Source organism: Canis aureus, chromosome 9, assembly GCF_053574225.1.
Source record: "Canis aureus isolate CA01 chromosome 9, VMU_Caureus_v.1.0, whole genome shotgun sequence".
Taxonomy (NCBI): Eukaryota; Metazoa; Chordata; class Mammalia; order Carnivora; family Canidae; genus Canis; species Canis aureus.
In genome coordinates this window covers 28,013,097-28,019,060 of record NC_135619.1, presented here as the reverse complement: position 1 = coordinate 28,019,060, position 5,964 = coordinate 28,013,097, and the positions used below count along the sequence as shown (strand labels likewise).

Sequence of the window (5,964 nt, the reverse complement as noted above, 5' to 3'; positions counted from 1 at the left end):
GGTATACAGATATTAATTCAGACCAAGTTATATGTGTAACAGACCGCAACTAACTGCAACTCCAAATTTACAGATATATGCCAAATTGATATATTATAGAACTATCACTCCCAACCAATAGGAAAATTACAGACTATTAAAAATATGCTAGCAAGATTAGCTAACATTACTTTAAAAACTAATTGAGATTCCTATCTCACATACTATACAAAATCATTTCCATGAAGACCAAATACATAGCAAAATTAAAACTTTTAAAACGAAACATGAGGTAGAGAAAAAATGATGCCTGTTAATCAAAAGTCACTACCAGACAAAATGCAAGTTGAAAAAACAAATATTTTAACAACAGCTGACAAATATTGGTACCCAGAAACTACAGAGAATTTTTACATATTAAATACAAATAATTGATTCAATAGAAAATTTAAAAAAGCATTTCATGAAAGAGAAAATACATCTGTTCTAATAAACACATGTGAAGACACTCAACCTAATTAGTCCTTGTAAAATGCCTCTTAGAGCCACAATGTAATACAATCTAATACCCACCAGACAGAAAGTATTTAAAAGTCTGACAATATTAAGTGTTTGTAAGGATGCAGAATGAATGTTGCTAAAATGTAATTTGACAAAATAACTTTGGAAAATGATTTGACATTATTTGGTAGAAATCAAAGATCCACATATCCCCTGACACCAATATTCAACTTCTAGAAATAAAGTCTTGAGAAACTCTTGCACATATACATAAAGAGACATCATACAGATGTTCATGGAGGTCTGGTTTGTCTTAGCAAAACCTGAAAACAACCAAAATGTTTATTGAAAGGAAAATGGTTAAGTAAATGTTTATACAGTTGATGTACTGGTTCACTATAAAGCATAGAAAATTAATGATGAATAAATTTTCCAGGAATCTAAGACACTAAAATGCAGGTGTAGAGAAAATATATTTTTCAGACAATGACAGCAGAAGTACATATGGTTAAAGAATAAACTTAGATTACTTTATCCTATGGTCTAGCCATGCCAGATAATTTTCCGCAACTCCTTCCCCCCCACATACTCACACCCTGATCCCATCCCAAAATGTACTTTTTCACTGGTGGCAGCAACAAACTCTACCTCAGTTTTCTTTTTTTTTTTTTAATTTTTATTTATTTATGATAGTCACACAGAGAGAGAGGCAGAGACATAGGCAGAGGGAGAAGCAGGCTCCATGCACCGGGAGCCCAATGTGGGATTAGATCCCAGGTCTCCAGGATCGCGCCCTGGGCCAAAGGCAGGAGCTAAACCACCGCACCACCCAGGGATCCCTACCTCAGTTTTCAAAGGAAGACTACATTTACCAGTCTCTCTCCCAGGAGGGTTAGTGGCCATGTGAATACATTCTTGTCAAAGTCCTTACACTAATTTTCACAGCTGTACACATTCTAACCACCATCTATCTCTTTGGCTCTGATTTCAACTCTATTTCCTATTTAGCTTTTTCTGTTCTATATTACTCCTCGAACCCACTCGGCAAGCTGCCAGCTCAGGGCCTTTGAACTGGCTATTCCTTGTGGCTAAAAGCTATCCACAGGCTCGCTCTCTGACTTTATTAAGGGCTTTTCATCACCACAATAATGCTTCTTTGATTACCTGATATAAAGTTGTAACTATATCCTTCATCCTCAAGAGTCCGTATACCACGATCAATGCTCTATTTTTTTTTTTAAATATTGCCAGTCAGCTTCTAACTTACACTTTTGTTTTCCTTTTTACCTATTTATTCATTGGGTCTCTCTTCCAATTACAATATATTTGTCATAAAGTCAGGGATATTTTTTTTCCTCTTTGTGTAATGATGTATCCTTGCTCTACTTTAAAAAGTATCTTAATGTTGAATGAATGACTTATCAAATAGATATGATTATATCCTTATTAATTCTGGCTGTTACTATCAAGAAATGCCATCACTGTCCCTACTGCAATGAACAAATACAGCTATGCTTTATGTATATTTAATGTCACATTCCCATATTCTGGGATTATGCCAAATTACAAACTCAGTGAAGCTATTTTGCAATCAAAATTTGTTTGTTTCAGTCTTATCATGAATCACAAATCCTTTATCTGTAAAATTATCTGGCCCACAGATCTGGGCCAGAACATACTCCCCACTTGATGAACTTACTTGCATGCTTGTTGAAACACATAATGTTGGGCTACAATGCATTCTGTCCATGGGAAGCATTTATTCCAGTATAAGAAATAACTCTTCTGCTTACAATTTTTGAGATAATAGTTAGATTGCCACATGTCTATTTTCCCATGTATTGGAAAAAATCCTCCTAGGAGAAAAGTTCAATAAAACTTGCTCATCGCAGTAAAAAAATAAATAAATAAATAAATAAATAAATAAATAAATAAATAAATAAATAAATAAAATCCTTGGCTTTGTTTATTTTTTGTAGATAAGAGAAATGAAACCTATCTAAGTTATCAACAACAGAAGTGCTAGATGACAAGTTGAGAACAAAACTGTAATAAATCTGTGTCATAGGGTGGCATTTATCTGAGAGTTTTAAAGATTCTAAAGTACAAACACGTGTGCCTCCTGGACATGGACTCCCCACCCATCACGGCCCGGGACACTGGCATCATCTGGACCATTGGACCAGCTTCCCGATCGGTGGAGACGTTGAAGGAGATGATTAAGTTTGGAATGAATGTGGCTCGCCTGAGCTTCTCTCATGGGGAGCACGAGTACCATGCAGAGCCCATCAAGAAGGTGCGCGCAGCCACAGAGAGCTTCGCTTCTGACCCCATCCTCTACCGGCCAGTGGCTGTGGCCCTGGACACCAAAGGCCCTGAGATCTGAACCGACCTCATCAAAGGCAGCGGGACTGCAGAGGTAGAGCTGAAGAAAGGAGCCACTCTCAAGATCACCCTGGACAATGCCTACATGGAAAAATGTGGCGAGGACATCCTGTGGCTGGACTACAAGAACATCTGCAAGGTGGTGGAAGTGGGCAGCAAGGTCTACTTGGACGATGGGCTTATTTCTCTGCAGGTGAAGCAGAAAGGTGCTGACTTCCTGGTGACGGAGGTGGAGAAGGGCGGCTCCCTGGGGAGCAAGAAGGGTGTGAACCTCCCCGTGGCTGCTGTGGACCTGCCTGCTGTGTCGGAGGAGGACATCCAGGATCTGAAATTCGGGGTGCAGCAGGACGTACGCAGGGTGTTCGCGTCTTTCATCCGCAAGGCGGCTGATGTCCATGAGGTCAGGAAGGTCCTGGGAGAGAGAGGGAAGAACATCAAGATAATCAGCAAAATTGAGAATCATGAGGGAGTTCGGAGGTTTGATGAGATCCTGGAAGCCAGCGATGGCATCGTGGTGGCTCGAGGCGATCTAGGCATTGAGATCCCTGCAGAGAAGGTCTTCCTTGCCCAGAAGATGATGATTGGGCGGTGCAACCGAGCGGGCAAGCCGGTCATCTGTGCGCACAGATGCTGGAGAGCAAGATCAGGAGAGCCCGTCCCACCGGGCTGAGGGCAGTGATGTGGCCAGTGCAGTGCTGGATGGACTGACTGCGTCATGCCGTCTGGAGAGACCGCCGACGGGGATTACCCCTGGAGGCGGTTCGCAGGCAGCACCTGATTGCCCGTGAGGCAGAGGCCGCCATCTACCACTTGGCAATTATTTGAGAGACTCCGCTGCCTGGCGCCCATCACCAGTGACCCCGCAGAAGCCTCCGCCCTGGCGCCCTGGAGGCCTCCTGCAAGTGATGCAGCAGGGCCGTAATCGTGCTCCCCGAGTGTGGCAGGTCTGCTCACCAGGTGGCTAGACACCGCCCCCGCGCCCCCATCATTGCTGGACCTGGAACCCCCAGACTGCTCGCCAGGCCCACCTGTACCGCGGCATCTCCCTGTGGTGTGTAAGGACCCAGTGCAGGAGGCCTGGGCTGAGGACGGGACCTCCGGGTGAGCTTGGCCGTGAATGTTGGCAAGGCCCAAGGCTTCTTCAAGAAGGGAGATGTGGTCATTGTGCTGACCGGGTGGCACCCTGGCTCCGGCTTCACCAATACCATGCGTGTGATGCCTGTGCCCTGGCGGCCGACAGTCCTTCCTCCAGCCCCTGCCCCACCCCCTTCTCCCAACCCATCCATTAGGTCAGCAATGCTTGTAGTGCTCACTCGGGGGTTGTCACGTGGCACTGGTGGGCTGGGATGCCAGGGAAGATGAATGCCTCTGTAAAACATGACTTTTTTAGGACCCTGTTCGGTGCAGGTGGCCCAGAGCTGGGCTGCACATCAGGTGACCTCACCCCAGCAACCAACGAGGGAAGGGTGCAAGACTGGAAGCCCCAGAGCTTTAACACGGAGGGCAACAGCTCCTGCTTCTCCTCCTCTGTGTACTCCATTCGGTTCCTGTAGAAAATGGATAAGCAGAGAACTCCCAGCCCTGGCCGGGTCTAGAGACAACCGGCAAGAATCACAGCCCAGGGCAGTGGTTCCAGTTACACTGGCTCAGGCCCTTACTTGCTTCTCCATCCCCCTGTGTCCCCCACTCCCACCTGCCCTTCTGTTCCTATGCTCAGCTGTTGCTGCAGGCAAGCACACCACCCTCCATTTCCCCCACTCCTGCAGCTGCCTCCAGGCCTGTTGCTATAGAGCCTACCTGTGTGTCAATAAACAACAGTTGAAGCAAAAATAAATAAATAAATAAAAGAAAATAAATTTCATGATTTCTTAATGAAAATATGAGAAAATAGTTAACCATGCACTATAGAAAGTCATTGATTAAATACTAACTGAGAGCTACAATACAAAACTAAAACCATCAACTAAACCCAAATTGGGAAAAAAAAATAGAATAGCATAGCAGTCATAGTCTCTATATTTGGGCTTCAATTCCTAAATATGAATTTAACACATGTATATATCTCTCCACCATGTATATTGAACCTTTAAACATATATGGTAATATTTGTTTAAGGACATTACATAAAATTATTTAGTTTCTCTCTTTTCTTAAAAGATTTTATTTATTTATTCATGAGAGACAGAGAGGCAGAGACATAGGCAGAGGGAGAAACAGGCTCCATGCAGAAGCCCGATGTGGGACTCGATCCAGGAACTCCGGGATCAAGCCCTGAGCCAAAGGCAGACGCTCAACTGCTGAGCCACCCAGGCGTCCCTAGTTTCTCTTTTATGCATTAAGATTATTGTATAGAATAGTGAAAATAACAAGTTTAAATAGTTCTTAAGTTCTTAGTATAGATAAGTGTGGTAAGCAACCTTTTAAGATGGCTCCCAAGGATTCCTGCCTCCTTATTCAAGTCCTTCTATAATTTCTCTCCTTGAGTAGGCTGGACCCAGTGACTTGATTCCAACCAATGGAATATTGCAAAAACAATGGGATATCACCCCTTCGATTAAGTTATAAGAGATTGCGACTTCTATCTTGCTAGCATATGTTCTCTCTCTATTGCCTTCTTGGCTTGTGCAGTTTGATGAAGCAAGATGCTATGCTCAAAAGGTCCATGGGGGTAGTCCCAGGCCAACAAGCAGCAATAAACAGAAACTTTCAGTCCATCAACCTTTAAAGAGCTGATTCTTGCCAACAACCACCTAAGTAACATTGAAAGTAGCTCCTTTCCTAGTCAAGCCTATATGTAAGGACCCCTCCACCCACAGCTGACATTTTGATTGCAGATTTGTGAGAGAAGCAGAGAACCAATAGAAGCTCTGTTGAGAATCTTGACCCATAGAAATTTAAGGTAGTAAATGAATTTCAAGGTAGTAAATTTTGAGGCAAGTTGTTATGTTCAACGGATAACTAATGCAATAAAAAATATTTATTTAACATTTATAATGTGCCAGGTATTTTTCTAAATGTTTACATCATTAAACTAATTTAATCTTTTAAACTCCCCTGTGAGATGGATACAGTTATTATCCCAAACATATGCTGAGACAA

At 43.0% G+C, this 5,964-nt stretch overlaps 1 pseudogene; it reads left to right on the top strand.

Annotated features, from left to right (window-relative positions):
* Positions 1 to 2,572: 2,572 nt before the first annotated feature.
* Positions 2,573 to 4,470, top strand: LOC144320533 (pyruvate kinase PKM pseudogene; annotated as a pseudogene).
* The last annotated feature ends 1,494 nt before the right edge of the window (positions 4,471 to 5,964 follow it).